The sequence below is a fragment of the Dendropsophus ebraccatus genome, chromosome 3, assembly GCF_027789765.1.
Source record: "Dendropsophus ebraccatus isolate aDenEbr1 chromosome 3, aDenEbr1.pat, whole genome shotgun sequence".
Taxonomy (NCBI): domain Eukaryota; kingdom Metazoa; phylum Chordata; class Amphibia; order Anura; family Hylidae; genus Dendropsophus; species Dendropsophus ebraccatus.
This window is the reverse complement of record NC_091456.1, coordinates 50,287,769-50,309,126: the sequence shown is the minus strand read 5'-3', so window position 1 is coordinate 50,309,126 and position 21,358 is coordinate 50,287,769. Positions and strand designations below refer to the sequence as shown.

General features: G+C 43.4%; 1 protein-coding gene across 1 annotated transcript in view; it reads right to left on the bottom strand.

Annotated features, from left to right (window-relative positions):
• Window positions 1-21,358, bottom strand: part of LOC138785607 (myosin-6-like) — a 452,023-nt gene that overhangs the window by 18,387 nt on the left and 412,278 nt on the right. The window lies entirely within an intron of this gene.

Genomic DNA, 21,358 nt, shown 5'->3' with positions numbered 1-21,358 from the left:
ATAGATCCAATTAGCCAGTGATAACTTTAGAGATGTTTCAGGCAACTCCATTTATTCTCAGAATTGCACATTTTTAATCTACTATCCCCAAGTAATTTTGCATGACCTTGTCCACCATTCTAAAAAAAAGGATAAAAGGGACCATTGTAGATAAAAAGTGAACCTTGGGATAAAAAAAATAAATAAATAAATATCTATTGTTAAATCCTTCTTCATCATTTGCACTTTCACAATATAACCTTTCTATTCATATAGATGCCCAATCATCATTCTTTAAAGTACCAGGAAATGACAAATTGCAACAGAAAATGCAAAAGATGAAATCTGCTAGAATATAACTAACGTTCAGGAAAGGTAATTTATTTGCAAGCGTCTTTTCCTGCTGAAGGATTTCTTACGTGCCCAACAAATTTTTCAGTATAATAACCCCATTCATAGCTGGCTGATGCCACTGTTTGTCTTTATAGCTGTAATTAGTTTAGGATATAGAAACCATTCACCACCTGTTAGGAGAACAGAGCAGTACAGGACAAAGGAGGAGATACTGTAAGGGTACTCGGCTGGCATTGCTGTATGCACACTTTTTCCTGCCACATTTGTAATGAAATTCCTTTCATACACATTTGTGCTTATTGTTGTAGCAATTCCTATTGTTCTAACTCTTCTTTGGCTACTTTTGTGATAGGCATCATGCTGTATGGTTGGCACAACATTCTGACCGACAATAGTATGTACAGTTCTGTATCAATGATATTACCTTGTTGTCACTACCATATGGCCTGGAAATTTTACTGGGCACACAATATAGAATATCTGCGTATAGTGACACCACTATGAGAGTACTATGTAGCCCTACAGGCCTTAAACTATACAGAGAATACCTCCCAAGTGTCCCTCTTTTGAAGGGACAGTCCTTACTTTTGACCCAAGTCCCCTCTGTCCCTTTTTGCCCCTTACATGTCCCTCTTTTCGACCTCAGAATCAGATCCGTGTACCCAGAACCCGTGTACATCCTAATCTACGGTTATGGTATATGGTCAATGGCGAGGGAGAATATTATTCTTTGTATAGTAGATGTTATGTAGTAATGGTAAGTGGTAAAGATGTGGTGATAATAATTGTTTCTTATATTATGGTAATAGGTGATGTGACTATGTCTGTCTGTAGGGGCGTAGCAAATGTCCCTCTTTCCTTCCATCAAAAGTTGGGAGGTATGACAGAGTATTTCAGGGACATCATTTGCTAGCTCTGGAACCTGAAGCTGAGGATATCTTAAGGTGTTAAGGGCAATTTGTCATAGTGATATTAGTGTAGTGTCCCAACATAGGTGTGCCACTAAGTTTCTATTCCACCTGTCAAGAGGTATCTATATCAGGTATTTCTATATATAGTTATATAGTCGTACCTCTGTTCTCAAACTTAATTGGTTCCGGAAGACAGTTTGAGAACCGAGCAGTTTGGGAACCGAGCAGTGTCTTCCCATAGGAAATAATGAAAAAGTGTTTAATTGGTTCCAGCACTCACCAATAATTACCTACAGTACCCATATATTACATTCAAAAGTGCCCAGTGTAATCTCTACAGTATATTACAGAACAGCACTATACTGTACAGTACATTATACACAAGAAACATTCACTCTACCCAGCAATTATAGTACAGTAGTCACCACTCATCCTTTAGTGTATAGTGTGCTCCCCACCCTGGCACTGTAATGGATAGGAGATAATGGTGCACTAACTGTACTACTAGCGTACTTTATAGGCTCTCCAGCAGTCTTATACAGTGCTGTACTGTATGTGAAGCCTTACCAGTGCTAAACACACCAGGTACAACCCACGACCCACGTTTGCAAAATGTTCAGATATCGATGACGTCAAGACTGGGTGCCTGAAAAGTGTTTGAGAACTGAGCAAGAATTTGGGAACCAAAGCAAACTTTCCTTGAAAATAAAGTTTGTGTTCCGAGCAGTTTGAGAACGGAGGTACCACTGTATTTCTAAGCTGGAGACTGAAAGCTGCACCACCCACTTTCCTACCATTAGGTGTCACTAGAGCCTATGTTATGTCTTGTATTCTCTATGTACAGTTTAAGGAAAAGGGTTAACCTTTGTGCTTTCTGTGTTATTGTCTGACCAATCACATATGCAGGTACCACACACATTAAACAGCCAACCACACTCTAGTACTTTCTCCACCAATAGGTGTTAGGCCCAGTCACCCCTATTTAGGCCTTTTTTAGTTCCTGTAGGCCTTGTAGTCAGTCTGCAGTGAGAACAACAAGGGAGAGAAAGTTTTGCTGCAGCAGTTTCAAGTGAGGCCTGGCTTAGGCCAGGGCCCTGGAGCCCCTTTGCTATATAGTCTGTAAAGGAGTTGGAGTGAGACTGGGACTATATCAACAGAGTTCTTTATGAGAGACTAAGACTACAGTATGCAGCGCTAAACCCACAGGAAGGGTTACTGTCCTCTAGGGTAGATGACTTCAGCCCTGTCTCTAGAAGTCTCTTTTGACCTGTCCTAACCATGCATTTTAACCTAGCTTGCTAAACTTTTTGTAGGTCACTTTATCCTCCCATGGTTGTTTAGTAAGATACAAATGAGAAGGTGGTCATTACGGTCAGAAGAGAATCATTTCTGCCCTCTGCCAGTCTAGCCTTGTTGTCCACAATGTTTACTGCTTGACTTTGTTCTTATGAATTGCCAACTTCAAACATTTAAGGATGAAAGCTACCTGATGCTCACTGTTTCCTATGCTAGCAAAGCTAGGTTTCAGCTCAGAACTTTTTTTCAACGATGTTGGCATGGGCTGTAGTTATTTTTTATTACACTTTCTTTTCCAAAATTTCTAGCACTGCTTTTGCCAATCTTCTATAAGAATAGTGACAATAGTGGTGACCACAGTAATGTTTGTATACTATTGCACATAAAATAATATTTGGTCTATGTGCACCAGTTTATTGTACATTCTAAGAATACATTACATTGGGGGTAAGGGGGCTGATCTTTATCAATAGTGCTTTGCAGAACTGCTGGATCAGAACAGGGGACTGGGAACTGCAGGGCTTAAGGGGGTATTCCGCTCAATTTAAACTTTTACTATGTTGCTGCCTTGGCTGAGAACCTAACAAACAAGCTATTGTTACCTTTCCACAGTCCCCAGGTGTCCTCCTACATCATCAATCCTGCCTCCAGTTCCGAGGCAGACCCGTCTCAGCAGTGACAGCCTGCTTAGCCAATCACTGGTTGGGGAGGCAATCAATGATTGGCTGAGCAGGCTGTCACTGCCAGACAAGTCTGTCTCAGAAGTGGAGCTGTGACCGTGCTCCGGGGGACCCGAAAATTATGTAGCAGGATGCCAGGGGAGAGTGGAAACTCAAGAGTAGTTTGTTTGTTAAGTTCTCAGCCAGGGCAGCAACATATTAAAAGTTTAAATTGAGTGGAATGCTCCTTTAGGTCCCTATACCCTTTCAGTGATTGATGGACAAACGATCGTCCAGCTGTCAGTTATCTTTCCCACCTGTTTTCCCTATGCATAGGAACATTTAGCACGCCAAGAGATCCTGTGTTCTTTATGGGAAGGGTAAGGCCACAGGGAGAGAGCTTTCACTGTGGCTTATCTCTCCCAAAATAAGGGGGGAAATCACTGCCTGACCCCTATTTCCACAGACAACATTTGTTGGTGGACGGTCAAGAGAGCCCCATACATCTTAGAATGACTGCCTACTCCACCGAGAGTGGAGGGTTCAGCTGACTAATGTCTAAGGTGCATGGGGACCTTTAGATAGCCCTGCAGATCCCCACACAATTGTTGGTGACAGCAGAGGGGCCCATGTCGTCCAGTCCTGCTGCCATCGAACATAAAATCATGTATACATAAAAATATACAGTTATTTTAATTAAGTTATACTACAAAGTAATATAAATTTATTAAAGCAATGTATAAGAAACATTGTCACTCTCTGGAGTACCCCTTTAAGCAGGATCAGATATACATCTTCCTAAGAAAACCATTATATATGTATTTACAGATATGAAAGTTTCTGAGTTGTCGTCTTATGTGAGTTGTAAACTTCTAGGAAGGAATACTGGACAAGAGGATCAAATGGAATCTACTTAAAGAGCTGCTAAATGCTGCTGTAATTTTCACAACCTAATAATACTAAAGAAGAGATAGCTAAACTACTGTAATTTCATGAAATGTTGTCATAGTAGAGACAAAATCATAACAAAAAATCAGTAGCCACAGCCAGGAGGTAACCTCAGGGACAAAGTCATAGCTGTACCGGTGTCAGAACCTGGAAAGCAACCCGAAAAGAAGAAGGAAAACCTGTGACCAGTGAGACAAGCCAGGGGTCAGAACACAGAAGATCCAAATCTTGCAGTCCAAAAATAGCTGTCTTGTTATAACCAATAACACATGCAACTGTGTCAATAGTTTATAGCTGGAAATAGGAAACCTAGGTCATGTGCTAAGTCTAATTATCCTGGTGTCCTGTTTCCGCTGTAAGCAGGACCGCCAGTCCAACAAAGTGACTCCATCAGCACTGAAAGGAGGAGACAGGGGCCGCTGTTGGACTGCGGTGAGTTAAGTACCTTACAAATATTTTTTCTCAAAAAGAGCTTTGTATACCATCGGTAAAGTAAAGAGGTTGGTAAGTGACATATTTTAACTTTTAAAGTGACCAGACCTGGTTAAATCCTTTGGGAAAAAAATCCCCAAAAAACTGTACTCCCCTGCTGTGATCCACCGCCATTGCGTTCCAGCATTGTCTGGTCACTTCTCACCAGTTCCTGAGGATTACTCAACACAAGAAAGTGACCTGTTGATTTCTGTCTGCGGAGGTAACCCATCTCAGCCAAAGATTAGACCCGCTTCTGTGAACAATTGTAGCAGGTGAGAACAGTTTTTTTTTTTTTAATGGAGCCTCACCTGGCCATTGTAAGAAGTAAAAATATAAGTATAAGGGCCGTGGAGAGCCGAGGCGTGCGAGGCATCTTATTGAAACAGATATCAAACGGGATTCTGAGCAGATTCCGCTGGCGGGAGTTCCGCTCGGAATTTCACCTGATTTCCGTAGTGTGAATGGGCCCTAACTGGGCAACCTCTTTAATACATAACAATGGTAATGGTTACCAATAACCATACTATTGGTTCACTGATTATCCTTTCTTGGACCATATTGGTAGGTACTAAGCACTGCATACTGGGAACATTTTAGCAATACTGTAATCCAATAAACTAGCAAACTGGCCCCTGTCAGAATAGCTTAGACATTTACATTTGTTAGTTTTTTTTCTGCTTCCAACACATCAACTTCAATTGGCTGCTCACTTGCTGATTAATATATCTCATGCCATGACAGGTGCCTTTGTCACCAGATAACCAATGTTATTCGCTTCATCTGTCAGTGGTTTAATGCTATAGCTGATTGATGGACATAATAATGTCATACATGTCATACAAAGAGAGAGCACTGAGAAAGAAAATCAAAATGATAATGAGAAAAATAAATGAGTATATGGTATATACAGTGTATGAGCGGAGAAAGGCTTCAATACACTGCAGCATAGTGGTTCAGCTTCAATGCGGAGGCTCCTTTCGAATGGAGTTTGTATGTTCCCCTCGAATTTGCATTGGTATCTTCCCATACTCCACAACCTACTGATAGATCATCTGTGAAATTGACAGTAATATAAGTCTGTGAAGTATTGCATTGTGAGCTCTTTGAAGACAATGACTAGTATGGGCAAATTTCTTTTCATTAAGTTTTTAGGAAAATTCTCACATAAATCAAAGCTACGATAGTTGAATAGAAAAGAAAGATTCATTTATACAAGATTAACATATGAAACATCCAAAGGATCACTTTAAATTTCCTTAGGAAAAAAAAAAAAGGGCACAAATGTAAAGGCATACTTAGAGGGAAGCAAGACAAGAAGCTAAAAGGAAAAATAGGTTTAAAAGAAGGATGATGTAAGAGATCTTTCTCTCTGTTCTTAGTGTTCTTAACCACAATTATGTGTTTCAATTACAGGTTAATCGCATACACAGGAGGGGAAAAATGCTTCTTAAATAAAGTGGTGTCAGAAAGTTATACTGATTTGTAAATTACTTTTATTCAGTAATCTCAATCCTTCCAGTACTTATCAGTTTTTAGGGGTCTCAGCAAGTGTCAGAGATTTGTAATTTACTTCTATTAAAAAATGTCAAGTTTTCCAGTACTTATCAGTTGCTGTATACCATACAGGAAGTAGATTTTTCTTTCCAGTCTGACACAGTGCTCTCTGCTGCCACCTCTGTTCATGTCAGGAACTGTCCAAAGCAGTAGCAAATCCCCATAGAAGACCTCTCCTGCATTGGACAGTTTCTGTCTCAGATAGAGGTGGCAGTAGAGAGCACTGGGTCAGACTGGAAAGAATACTTCACTTCCTGCAGGACATACAGCAGCTCATAAGTACTTGGAGGCTTGAGATTTTTGAATAGAAGTCATTTACAAATCTGTATAACTTTCTGACACCAGTTAATTTTAAAACATTATATTTTCTCTGGAGTACCCCTTTAAGGATTTATCCAATCCATAATATTAGGTCCGGGGTATCACAATAAATGTCCAATGGATACTAGTCCTTATTAAATGATCACAATTTTCTGTATCCAGTGGGGTTAGCCCTTCCATTCTGAAAACTGTATCCAAAACCTCTATAAAGTAAGACTTGGGAGAGTTATGACTTCCAACATGTAGGAAACAGTACCCTATCTACCCCCAGGATGTGGCATAGTAAACCCTTTGTGGATTTAGAAATGGACAAAAGTGCCTCTTCAGGAGAAATCAGAATATTGCTGAATTCTAGATTTGAATAACAGATGTCAAAAACAAAGTGAGAATTGGGCAATGCCCCCAGATTTGTAAGTATCTCAATGCCAGCAAACTGAGGAAATAGATGGAAGCATTGTGAGGAGATATTACAGACACCTGTTTGAACGCAATAACATTTTGAAGTATAGTTCTTGTATATGACTAAAAATTCAAGTTTTATGGGTAAGCTGATGTATTTTATGAAGGTCCTCAGAAGAAAAGGATAGATAATCCAAACCTGTGAACAGCGCTGTGAAATATGTTAGTGCTGTGGCCTGGGGTGCTGGATATTAGTGTTGAACCAGCTAGTGGGCTCTGGTGTTTTGGCGGCAATTTGTCAAGGTGGCCAAGAGTGGTAATACCCACTGGTGTGAGGTGCAGGTGTAGGTGCAAGGTGCGGCAACAGAGATGACAGAATCCCTCTTAGGTTAGCTTTACACGTACCGGATCCGCTGCGGATCCTGTAGTGTAAAGCTGAATGGGATCCGCTGCCTGTATGAGACCCGGCCCCCGCCGCCAGACGCCCGCAGCCCCGACCCCAAGCATGCCATGCACTGATTGGCTGATGAGGAGCGAGGGGAGCCGGGAGCTTCACACAGTCGCAGCGCCGAGCAGGTAATGTATGCTCAGGGCTGCGGCCGGCCGGCAGCGGGGGGTTAAAGGGGCCGGGTCCTATACTTAAAGGCTTCAGTGCGATACAAAAATATAACAGTGCTTTAGGTACTCAGTGCAACAATACAATTAGCATCTCAAAAAGCAACTTGAGGTAGAGAAGAGTAGGAGTTGAGTAAAGAAGAAGAAGCAGGTTGGGACCAGATAGAAGCCCTTGCCTATTTGGTGCAGTACTCTGCCCGGGATGTGTGTGAAGTGTATCTTGAAGAAATCCTTGTTCTAACGTTTAGATAAATCTGTGTTATCTGACTCCTTTCTGCCTACACAGTCTCGGAGACCGCTCTGTGAGTTAATACAAGTCTCAGGCCTCTGTCTCTGAATTGAGCTAACTAGTGACAGCTTTCCCACATAGTCGAGCATTCTCAGTAGAGAGCGGCTAACTTGCAATCTGTGCTCTACTGCAGATCAGTCCCTCTTCCTCTTTTCTTAAGGGGTGATTGTCCTGGAGTTAAGATCCTCGGCATAGGCAAGGGATTTTCCTATGAATCCAGTTATCTAGGTCTAGCAGCACATAGTTTTTGGTGTGAGTCCCTGAATAAAACAGGTGTTGTTCTCTAGCCAAACTACAACTGAACTACTTAACTACCCAGGATGTGTGTGGAAGAGACAGTGTGGTGTACAGAGTGTAAACACAGGCTAAACCTTTCCACATATACTGCAGCTGTGCACAGGGGGAATGAGACACCTAGTGGCTGGAGTAGGGCACAGCAACTAGATGCACTAGCTGTGGCATCTGAAAGAACTAGTTTTACCTGGGTGTATAAACACAAGTAGAACCACCTGTAGTGGGATACTACATTAGTGCTATATAAGCAACAGGAAATAAATAGTAAGTTTAAGTTTCAAGTCTTGTATCCACCTTGTGTTTATTTCTTCTTTCTCTAAGTTCAGGGGCTGATTTAACTACATTGGTTTAGCCCTCTGATGTATATGGCATATGTCTACAAGAAATAAATATGTGTTACACTAGCTCTTCATTACGCATGAGCCTTGGGCACCCGTTATGACCCTGTCAGCAGTTCACCAGTTGTCCTTCCTTCAACCATTTTGATGAGGACTAATCACTCCCTACCAGGAAGACCCAACAAGACCTGCTATTTACGAGATGATCTTACACAGTTGTCTAGTATCACAATTTGTCCCTTGTCAAAGCAGCTCAGATTTTTTCCCCGTTTTTTCCGCTTCCAACAATTCAAGAACTGCCTGCTCACTTGCTGTCTAATATATCCCTCTACTTGACAGGTGTCATTGTTATAAAACAATCCATGTCATTAACTTCACTTGTCAGTGGTTTTAATGTTATGGCTGATCGGTGTTAGCATTGCAGAATGTGATTAATATGGTAAATGCATAAAGATAGCTTTTGTTATATCGAGTCAATGCTTTTAAAACACACTGTTGTCTTTATGGAAAAAAATGATTTATTTTTTTGTTCCTAAATCCTCCACCATGCCTAGGCCTTGAAGGCAAACAAGTGTCAAATTGAAACTATTATCATCCGCGGTTACAGCAGTTATTCATGCGGATATACTGTGCTTTGTTGCTGAAAAGCATCGCTTTGGTTCACGGGAGTGTCACACTATAATAATACTTATGAATTTGAACACGTTCCCTTGGCACCTGCATCAACTTTAGAGCTGAGATGGATTTGTTGACCGGGGCTGTCATTTATAAAACATATGGTAATAACAGACAGACAGACAGTCATCTATAGGGCTTATAAAGGTGCACCAGCCTCATAGGCATCTAATCTACACTCCCATCTCCCAAATTTAGCTTTCATTCATTTATACCACACTATGGCATTGTTTATGTTAAATTAGATAGGATAAGAATTACATTACATGAACCTGATCATAATTATCTCTGTCCATCTGTAAAATTCAGCTGGTTTTCAGTCTCCCTCCCACACATATCACTAAAAGAAAGGGGTAGTTCACCATTTTTGGGGGTCTCAGCAAGTGCCAGAGATTTGTAATTTACTTCTTTTTAAAAAATCTGAAGTTTTCCAATACTTATCAGCTGCTATATGTCCTGCAGGAAGTGGTGTATTATTTCCAGTCTGCCACAGTGCTCTCTGCTGACACCTCTGTCCATGTCAGGAACTGTCCAGAGCAATAGTAAATCCCCATAGAAAACCTCTCCTGCTCTTCTGACAGGAAATAATACACCACTTCCTGCAGGACATACAGAAGCTGATATGTCCTGGAAGATTTGGGAATTTGTAATAGAAGTAAATTAAAAATCCCTGGCACTTTGGGGCACCAGTTGATTTAAAAGATTTTTTTTCCCATGAACTACCCCTTTAACCAATTTTTTTAAGGGATATAAATTGGGTTTCCTCTCTTCTTGTCTGGGAAACGCCCAGAAAGGGAAAAACCTACCAGTTACGCAGAAGAGTAGAGAAGTAGAGATGAGTGAACCTGCTGAAAGTCAGGTTTTTTACAAACTCGAATGATCAGCATTTGAATCCCCCTACCTGGAGAAGGTGGATGCAGCCTGAGGACTGCCTCAAAAACATGGATACATCTTTGGCTGTATCCATGTTTTTCAGGTAGCGGGGGTCACATACTGATCCTTCGGGTTCGCGCGAGTTTCGGCAAATTCTCCCATCTCTAGCAGGCACTACTCTACCACACTGCAGAGTGTCTGAATGACTGATCAGCAGCACTGCCGGGCTTCTCCATCAGGTGCAGGGCCGCTTTAACCAGAGGGCACATGGTGCACGTGCACCGGGCCCACTGGTTAAAGGGGCCCCCCCGAGCAGGCCGGCCGTTGCTATGTGCGACCAGTGCGGTCGCACAGGGCTCCGGCCACCAGCCTGTCAGGGGGGAGCGCCATGGATGGGTAATCTACTTACCCCTCCATGGCGCCCCCTGCAGGGCCCCCCCGTCCGCCGCTGCCCCCGTCCGCTGCTGCTGCGGCGCTTCAGCGCTGCAGCAGCAGCAGCGGCACTGACAGAGAGAGAGCCATTGGCTCCCTCCCTGTCAGTCCCTCTTGTGGCTGCACTTCCTGCGGTCACAAGAGGCCGCACTCTCCCTCTAGCGCCCGACGTCACTGGAGCGTCGGCGCGAGGGTGAGGGGAGTGCAGCCTCTTGTGACCGCAGGAAGTGCGGCCACAGGAGGGAAGAGAAGAGGAACGCATGGACCTAGGTGAGTAACAGTGTTTGTTTTTTTCAATGTTATATGGGAGGGGGAGCTATATACTATTGGGGAGCACAGGGGGCTATATACTATGGGGGAGAACCGGGGGCTATATACTATGGGGGAGCACAGGGGGGCTATATACTATGGGGGAGAACGGGGGCTATATACTATTGGGGAGCACAGGGGGGCTATATACTATGGGGGAGAACGGGGGCTATATACTATTGGGGAGCACAGGGGGCTATATACTATGGGGGAGAACGGGGGCTATATACTATTGGGGAGCACAGGGGGCTATATACTATGGGGGAGCACAGGGGGCTATATACTATGGGGGAGCACAGGGGGCTATATACTATGGGGGAGCACAGGGGAGCTATATACTATGGGGGAGCACAGGGGGCTATACACTATGGGGGAGCACAGGGGAGCTATATACTATTGGGGAGCACAGGGGAGCTATATACTATTGAGAAGGACAGGGGGCTATATACTATTGGGGAGCACAGGGGAGCTATATACTTTGGGGGAGCACAGGGGGCTATATACTATGGGGGAGCACAGGGGGCTATATACTATGGGGGAGCACAGGGGGCTATATACTATGGGGGAGCACAGGGGGCTATATACTATGGGGGAGCACAGGGGGCTATATACTATGGGGGAGCACAGGGGAGCTATATACTATGGGGGAGCACAGGGGGCTATACACTATGGGGGAGAACGGGGGCTATATACTATTGGGGAGCACAGGGGGCTATATACTATGGGGGAGCACAGGGGAGCTATATACTATGGGGGAGCACAGGGGGCTATACACTATGGGGGAGCACAGGGGAGCTATATACTATTGGGGAGCACAGGGGAGCTATATACTATTGGGAAGCACAGGGGGCTATATACTATTGGGGAGCACAGGGGAGCTATATACTATGGGGGAGCACAGGGGAGCTATATACTTTGGGGGAGCACAGGGGGCTATATACTATGGGGGAGCACAGGGGAGCTATATACTATGGGGGAGCACAGGGGAGCTATATACTATGGGGAGCACAGGGGGCTATATACTATGGGGAGCACAGGGGGCTATATACTACTGGGGAGCACAGGGGGCTATATACTATGGGGGAGCACAGGGGGCTATATACTATGGGGGAGCACAGGGGGTTATATACTATTGGGGAGCACAGGTTAGCTATATACTATTGGGGAGCACAGGGGAGCTATATACTATTGGGGAGCACAGGGGAGCTATATACTATTGGGGGAGAGCACAGGGGGCTATATACTATTGGGGGAGAGCACAGGGGGCTATATACTATTGTGGGAGAGCACAGGGGGGCTATATACTATTGTGGGAGAGCACAGGGGGGCTATATACTATTGTGGGAGAGCATAGGGGGGCTATATACTATTGGGGGAGAGCACAGGGGGGCTATATACTATTGTGGGTGAGCACAGGGGGCTATATACTACTGGGGAGAGTGCACAGGGGGGCTATATACTAATGGGGGAGCGCACAGGAGGGCTGTATATAACTGGAGGAACACATGAGGGTCTATATACTACAGGGACACCTTAAAACTATGGAGGCACAGAGGGGTGTAACTATGTAGGAGTACAGAGGGGTGTAACTACTGTATAGGGGTACAAGGGACCTAACTACTGTATGTGTTGGAGCCTAAAATATTTGTCTGGCAGATTCTGGAGAGAAGATTCACAGCCAGGAGAAGACTTCAAGGTGGCCCAGGCTGGATGGAGAGAAAAAGAAAAGGTGACAGACTCTGATCGGAGAAGACGCCTCCGGTGAGTCACTGGATGTAACTTCACTCTGTTATAGGCTTGTACTGATAGGGGTCATGGTGTGGCGGTATTATGTAATGGTATCAATGGTGATATCTTTCTGTTTTGTTTAGTGCAGTTTTTATGTAATATGTAATCACTGAATGGTGGAAATAGTGTTATAAGGTAACTACTGTATGTATTGGGGCTCTTGATACAGTGTGGGGGCAAATTCAGTACATTATACAATGTGCAGAAAGGGAAGGGGGGGCCCACTCTTGAGGGCTGTGCACTGGGCCCACCAATGTATTAAAACGGCCCTGATCAGGTGGAAAGGCAGGGTGTAATGTACAATATAAGCAGGGTATTGGGAAAATGTGGATGTATCTCCTACATTAGAGAGTAGCAACATCCATCACTCGCTAGTAAGTTGATTATCCTTATCCATCTGATATAGCAATACTTAGCTCATTGTGTGAGACAGAGAAATAGATCTGCATAAAATCGCTAGAGAAATAGATCTGCATAAAATAGCTGAGTATTGTTGCTTCAGATGAATGAATACAATAAACTTTCCAGTAAAGAAGAGCTTGATCCACAGCTTGTCCCAAACCGGTAACTATGTTTTACACTCCAAAATACTTTTGTTTGTTTCCTCTTCCTTTCTTTTTCCCTTTTCTTTATATTTTATAGATTTCACCCGATGTGGGGCACCAATTTTATGCTAATTGTCTTGGTTGCTTAAATGTTGCGGTTCATACACTCTGAGGCTATGTTCACACTGCGTATGAATCCGTCCGTAATGCGAACCGCGAAAATACGCACGTAGTTCTGAGGTTGATGCGTTCGCTTGAAAGTATACGATATACGCCCGCAGAGTGCACACTATGTATGAGCTTACGGCCGGATCGTATACTGCGCTGTTAAAAATGAACAAGACCATTGTTTGAGGACGGAAATGTTGAAACTCACGGCCGTGGATTTCCATGCGGTCCCGTACGGAGTACTTATTTCAGCCAAATTGAACGTAATTTTTTGATCCAAAAGGTTCTGTGTGGTTTATGGGGCTGGGCAAAGATTTCCAAGTAAATGACCTGTTTCAGATCGCTTTGAATCAAGCTAGGGAAGCATAGCTATACTAAGGGTGTATGTTCGCGGTGCGTACGCATCCGGCCACATGTCGATTTTTTTGCATGCCCGTAGTTTCAGCCGCACATGTACGGCAGCGTAACACCTGCGTACGGATTCGTACGCAGTGTGAACATAGCCTGAAGGTTGAGAACCCTATGTATGCTATGTGGTTCCTATAGGCGATTTCCAGTCTAATGTACTGCAGTCCCAGTAGACTCATTGTCCCACATTATAGTTACTGTTGTTTATTGCATTTTGTACTGTAACCAGACCTACTTGTACCCCTACACATGCACTGTTAAAATCTTTGAACAATAATAAAACAGAATTGTTAAAAAAATAAAATAAAATTATATATATATGTATAAAACGACAAAATAGGATAGGACATATGTGTGTGTATGTGTGTGTGTATGTGTGTGTGTAAAAAAAATAAATACTTTTGTTTGTCCAGTTTTTACTGGTTTGCTGTATCTATATCTTTACAGTAAAACTGAGCATATTAAAGTGAATGTACCATTGGTACATTTTGTTTTTTACAGGAATAGACCGGGGAGGATATACTGCTGCCGCAGTCCTTTTTTTGAACTACCATGGACCCCTCCCTTCTGTTATTAGTTTTATTGGAGCCGCGTCACAGAGGGAAGGAGAGATCGTCATACTGAGTGCCAGTCGGCTCCCACCTCCAGTGCTTCATGCTTGTGCTCTATAATAGACTAGCGTCGAGTGTTGGAACTGGATAGTAGTTAAGAAAAAGGACCACAGCACTGGTATCCCCTTAAAAAAACAAACAGTGGTACATTCACTTTAAGATAATTTATTATTGTTATGTGCCTCTCTTCCTCTTCTGCCTCTCCTCACCCAATTTTGTCTTCATCTTCCCTCTCCTAATATCTGCAACTCAGTGCTCAGTCCCCTACCTCTAACCCAAATCTATTTGTCTTTTTATGTCTGATATACAAATAGTCACATGGTGAACACCCCCACTAAGAGGTTTAGAACTTTCTAGCTCCTCAAGAGACACCATATAGAAATTATTATACTTTAGGAAACCCACAAAATACCTGTTCTACCAATCGATTATATTTCACAGGGGTGCCACTTTAGTCATCTTAACAAAAAATGAAGGGGAGTCCCAATAACTTTTAGAAAATCTTTTAGTGATCCGTTTCTCTTATGGCTTTACTAGGCATTGCTCCCACCTAGCCAGAATCCTGCTCCACAATGTCGAGGGGCAACACCCCGAAACAGCTGTCTGTGGATGGATACCTGGCCTTGGTTTTTCCCTTGTCATTATATTGACTTATAGGGCCACTTAATATGGTGGTTTTGGTGGTTTCCCTACAGGAGCCACCCCTTGACTATGTCCTACCCAGAGGAAAATATGGCTAGTCCTGTGTTTCAAGACTGGCCCTTTCTGTGCATATTCATGTTTCCCAGGGAGCAATGCACTTAGGATTTCACTGTATTGAGCACTTTAACCGGCAGCCAGCAGTGTTATCTTTGGCTGGTCTCAGTGAGATTAGTGATCTGTTTTCCTCAAAGCAGACATTGGCACTGCCCAAGAGGCTTGTCAAAAGTTGAATCAATTGTGGTCTGGATGTTTGGAACCCCACTGTTATTTAGATGCTGCGTGAAGTGCTCAGCTAAGCACCTCACTCTTTGTCTTGCTTCCTCTCCATTTCACTGTAGGAGATGTTCTGTAAATATATGAAAGCCATCTCCTACAGCAAAACATAGATGGCAGGCAGCCGAAGAGTGAAATGTTCATCCAAGAACATCTCCCGACTCTAAAGATCAATTAGGATCTGTTGGGTGTTCAGTGACAGCGACACTATAAACCCCTAATATACAAAAGTGATACCAGTTCATCCTTTCACAATATTAATATTTTTCCTGTTACATAAATTATGACTGTAAGTGATGAACATAATGAAATACTCTGCCTCTTCTTGGCTGATCACAACCCATATAAATGCTTTCCGTAGTTGAGTCCCATTCGATGAAGTCTTCTATCTCCAGCAGCAAGAAGCAAATAAACCATGACTCCTTCTGAACTCAGTTGGCTGCTGTTATACAACGCATCTGAGAGCAAGTTTATTGCATTTTATGTAGTTGCAAAATAAGTTAGACATTTTATTCCAAACTTTTTTATTGATGATGTTGGAAAGTGAGAACTTGTAAAGAGCTTTCTTTACCGTAATCTACGAGTGGGTAAGAGTTTTACTTTTAGGATGTTACAAAGTTACAAGAAACTAACACGATGAGCACTTTCGAGAAGTTGGCTATTTTTTCTCATCATTGGACTAAGAAATTTTCATTTTTTTCTGTGTCTCTGGTGTCAGATGATTTTGTAGTCTTGGGTTGTATGATTCATTGCATTCACTTCCATTCTTATTTGTGGGAAAGTACTGCAAACACTAAATCAAAGCAATAAGCCTTCTAGAAATACAATTTAGGTGAAAAATCTAACTCGTGGACAGCTACTGGCAGTTACTTATTCATAATCAAGATGCGTGCCAAAATTGGCAATTAATTTTATTATTATTTTCATCTTATAGTATTTCCTAGCAATATCCAGGAAACTATATGAATCATAATAACCAATGATGAGTAATGTTATTTCTTTCCACCTCGCTTTAAAGGGTCACCTAACTTAGGGTCTACGTTTTCTTAATTCCATATAATTTAATTTTCACCATTATCGGCCATTTAGGCTTGAGTTAGGTTATCTTATCTTAATCTTAATCTTAACTCCAGATAGGGATTTAATTTTTTTTTTTTTTTTAAAGTACATTAACCCCTTGCCTCTTCACTGAGGCTGGGTTCACACTACGTATATTTCAGTCAGTATTGTGGTCCTCATATTGCAACCAAAACCAGGAGTGGATTGAAAACACAGAAAGGATCTGTTCACACAATGTTGAAATTGAGTGGATGGCCGCTATTTAATGGCAAATATTTGCTGTTATTTTAAAACAACGGCTGTTGTTTTTAAATAATGGCAGTTATTTACCTTTATATGGCGGTCATTTACTCAATTTCAACATTGTGTGAACAGATCCTTTCTGTGTTTTTAATCCACTCCTGGTTTTGGTTGCAATATGATCTTATGATCAGGTCCCTGCCTCAGTGCAGGGGCCTGATCGCATTAATACATAGCAGCCCAGACGCAGTAAGCAGCTTCTCTGTTGCTATGGTAACCCCCTAGAGGGGGCTCCGGGGGGTTGAAGGGAGGGTCGGAGGGAGTGGATCTCCCTCCAGCTGCTCAATAGACACTGCGGTCGGCTGGACCGCGGTGTCTATGGGGTTAACTGCCCGGAGGGGCAGCAGGAGGAGGCTGTGTGACACAGCCTCCTCCCGCTGCCCGATCGTTGTTAGGTACAACAGGGGGAGGCAGGGGGAGAATGACGTTCCGGGAACGTCATTTTGCAGAAACTACCTGCATCACATGACATTCCCGGAACGTCATTTTGCAGCAAGGGGTTAAAAGTTATATAGATGTGTCTATATAATGTATTACCATATCTGTACACTTCTGCCACACTAGTAGCTGATTGACATCCAGGAAGTGAAGAAAAATGGCCTCTGTGCCAACCTGCATTGTCTCCTGCTCCCACTGCTCTCCCACCTTAGGAGACATAGTCCATGCCTCTGTCTCACATTGTGTGTGTTTGCTGAGCACAGGCTGATGATGTAGACAGGAGGCAGGGCGTGATGACACAGGAGGCTTGTCTGGATCTTATCTCCCAACCCCTAAGTGATTCCCAATCTCTGACCAGCCCTCCAGCCTACACCTGAGCAGATGTTGCAGCTTTATTGCAGTACTGCAACGTCTTCACAAAAATAATGAAGCAACACAATTAAATTATGCTTAACAGCACAGAGGATCAGAGCCTGCACTGCCAATCCCACCTGGACAAAAAACAAGGAATAAACAATATATTCCATATAAGATAATATTGAATAAAGTCCTTATTGTGGGGTTTAACTTTAAAGATAAAAGAATGTGCGTGGAGATGAGGAGAAAGTTTATAAATGAAATTCAAAAAGTTCTTTACTTTATTCCGATCGGCATTACAGGAAGTAGCAGTGTGCTGTGTGGTGTTATAGGTAGAGAATACAGCGTGCTGTGTGGTGTTACAGGTAGAGAATACAGTGCTGTGTGGTGTTACAGGTAGAGAATACAGCGTGCTGTGTGGTGTTACAGGTAGAGAATACAGTGCTGTGTGGTGTTACAGGTAGAGAATACAGCATGCTGTGTGGTGTTACAGGTAGAGAATACAGTGTGCTATGTGGTGTTACAGGTAGAGAATACAGCATGCTGTGTGGTGTTACAGGTAGAGAATACAGTGTGCTGTGTGGTGTTACAGGTAGAGAATACAGTGTGCTGTGTGGTGTTACAGGTAGAGAATACAGTGCGCTGTGTGGTGTTACAGGTAGAGAATATAGCGTGCTGTGTGGTGTTACAGGTAAAGAATACAGTTTGCTGTGTGGTGTTAAAGGTAGAAAATACAGCGTGCTGTGTGGTGTTACAGGTAGAGAATACAGTGTGCTGTGTGGTGTTACAGGTAGAGAATACAGCGTGCTGTGTGGTGTTACAGGTAGAGAATATAGCGTGCTGTGTGGTGTTACAGGTAAAGAATACAGTTTGCTGTGTGGTGTTAAAGGTAGAAAATACAGCGTGCTGTGTGGTGTTACAGGTAGAGAATTCAGCGTGCTGTGTGGTGTTACAGGTAGAGAATACAGCATGCTGTGTGGTGTTACTGGTAGAGAATACAGCATGCTGTGTGGTGTTACAGGTAGACAATACAGTGTGCTGTGCGGTGTTACAGGTAGAGAATACAGCGTGCTGTGTGGTGTTACAGGTAGAGAATACAGCGTGCTGTGTGGTGTTACAGGTAGAGAATACAGTGTGCTGTGTGGTGTTACAGGTAGAGAATACAGCGTGCTGTGTGGTGTAACAGGTGGAGAATACAGTGTGCTGTGTGGTGTTACAGGTAGAGAATACAGTGTGCTGTGTGGTGTTACAGGTAGAGAATACAGTGTACTATGTGGTGTTACAGGTAGAGAATACAGCATGCTGTGTGGTATTACAGCTAGAGAATACAGTGTACTGTGTGGTTTTACAGGTAGTAACAGCATGCTGTGTGGGTGGGACCACAATAAAATGATAAAGTACTGCAATTAAATAATTCAGTAACACAATGAAACTGCAATGTGTGAACACAGCCTACATGTTCTGCAACAGCTCTGGGCGGGGAATGGGCAGGGTGGAGGACTGTGATGAAAAGCTAAGGGAAAGCATTGCACTCTGGAACCTGTAGTGCTGAGTACAACTGCTTAACCAGGAAGTACAACCACATAATACAGAATGAAAACACCCCCAAAACAAATGGATTTTTGGTAGTTTCAAAACTGTGTTAGGGTATGTGCACACTGAGCAATTCTCGAGGAATTGAAGAGGAGAGTTTTCTGCTTGAAATTCCTCGTCTATTCAGTTCAGGCGGAATAGGAGCAGAATTAGAGCAGAATTCAAGCAGAGTTTGAGCCCCATTGACTTCTATAGGATTCCTCTAGCAGAATCCACCCAAAGAATGAACCCTTTCATTCTTCGGGCGGAACGTGGATTCCGCGGAATATGTGCGGAATTCTGGATGGAAATTTCCGCTGTGTGCACAGACAGAATTCCCATCTATAGAAAGGAGCAATGTTGCATTTAAATGGGCGGAATTCCACACGTATTTTGCGGCGGAATCCGCACAGAATTCCGGAAGAATTGCTCGGTGTGCACATACCCTTAGACAGGTAAGCAAAGCTATTTTCTTCTGCAGAAGGTTTTTTTTTTTTTTTTTTTACCTCTACCTGGAGATCGTTTCAATAAGATGAAGTCCAATAAAATGTCTGCTCCTATGATTTATCTTTATCTCTCATACATTCAGCTCTGAGAACACCTAGAAACATCCACACATATATCCGTGAATAATATTAGCAGCTATTTTCATTGGTTGTTCTTTTCTAAACTGCTGATCTTAGGTTTACCGGCCCCTTTACAAAACAGCAATCTCCACAATACACTGAAAGTAGATTGTATTCTCAATAATTAGAATGCAGCCTAGGAATTTACTACAAGCCAAGGACATTACTGATGCTCATCATAGCCCGGTTTTCATGAGGCATGACCAATATCCAAAGCAATCCACGTAGAGATGGACTTAGCTGTCTCATTAGTTGAATTGTGTCCAAATGACTTATTCTTTGTGTGTAATTAGTAGCATAACCAATACTTATGCATGACCAAGAGGGAAAATATTCTATTTACAGAAATTACCAATAGATTATTTACATCCTTATATCCTATGCTCTTAGTTATGTCCTTATATCCTTTGCTGTTATTCATGTCCTTATATCTTATGCTAAACTGTTTCAATAAAAATGTGTAGCTTAAGTAGACTTAGCTTTTTTCTTTTATGGCATGGGTACAGGATTCACTGGAGCTTTCTGAACCCTAGTTGACAAAACAAATAAGGGGGTCCTATAAGGTCCTCTGACATGGTAAATCTTACTTAAAGGGCTGGTGTCACAAAACAAAAAGGTATAATCAGATGTGTACTACATACATACTGTATATATAAAGTAGTACAAATGCGTTGTTTTTAGTAAAGAAGCTTACATCGCTGTACCATTTTTCTCCCCTATGCATCTCATCACTTCCTGGTTTCCTCTCTGAACTCTGAACTCTGAACTCTGAACCTACTGTTGCCATGCAACAGTGCAGACACTTTGCCACAATCCCCCCTGCTGCACGTGAAGTGAAAACCAACTGCCAGTACTAATCAGACAGATCATGTGACTGTGATTGAACTGAGCATGAGTGTCCCAAACTAGCAGATGCCTAGTGGGCCATTACGAAGGGCAACAGGTTATAAAACTTAGCAGCACATAGGAGGATTAGTAAGTCTATGGGGGAGATTTATCAAACATGGTGTAGAATGAAACTGGCTCAGTTGTCCCTAGCAACCAGTGGCATAGCGACCGTGGTCCCAGCGGTCACGGCTGCGACCCGGTCCGCCACGCAGGGAGGCCCGCGGCCCCCCTCCTTGCCTCAGCACTCGCCTCTCCTGCGCCCGCCCACCGCTGCATTGATCGATCACTCTTGTGACCGCAAGCAGTGTTTCGCTTGCGGTCACAATAGTCAGTGTTGGACCGGCCCCCAGGTGATGCCCGGGCAGCACAAGCATCAGGGAGCTGTGTGCGCTAGGGCTGTTACTTCCGCGTCAGGGAGCGCGGCGCTCCTCGTGTCGGAAGTACCAGCCCCAGCGCTCACTGGGAAGCAGGGGCTACAGGCAGCACACATGGAGGCGTCGGCCCTTCTGTCACCTGGTGCCCTCTCCTCTCATCCTTTCCTCACGATCCTGCGCTTCGGGCCAGTATGCAGCCTGCTTCTCGCCCGCTGCCATGATCCCCTGCCCGTAAATGCTATGTCTTCCCATACGAAAGGACCTCTGATGATGTCATGACCACGTGACCGGCATGTGTGGGAGGAGCTAGCCTGAAGTTTACATGGAGTGGGGTAGTTTTACAGAAGAGACAGAATGCAGGTGGGAGCAGTGGGGGCAACCTGAGGAAGAGGGTATGGGGAGCATAGGGGCAGTGTGGTGAAAGGTATGTGAGGAGGCACATAGGGACAGTGTGTGTGGTGAAGGGTATGTGAGGAGGCACATAGGGGCAGTGTGTGTGTGTGATGGGTAAGTGACGAGGCAGATAGGG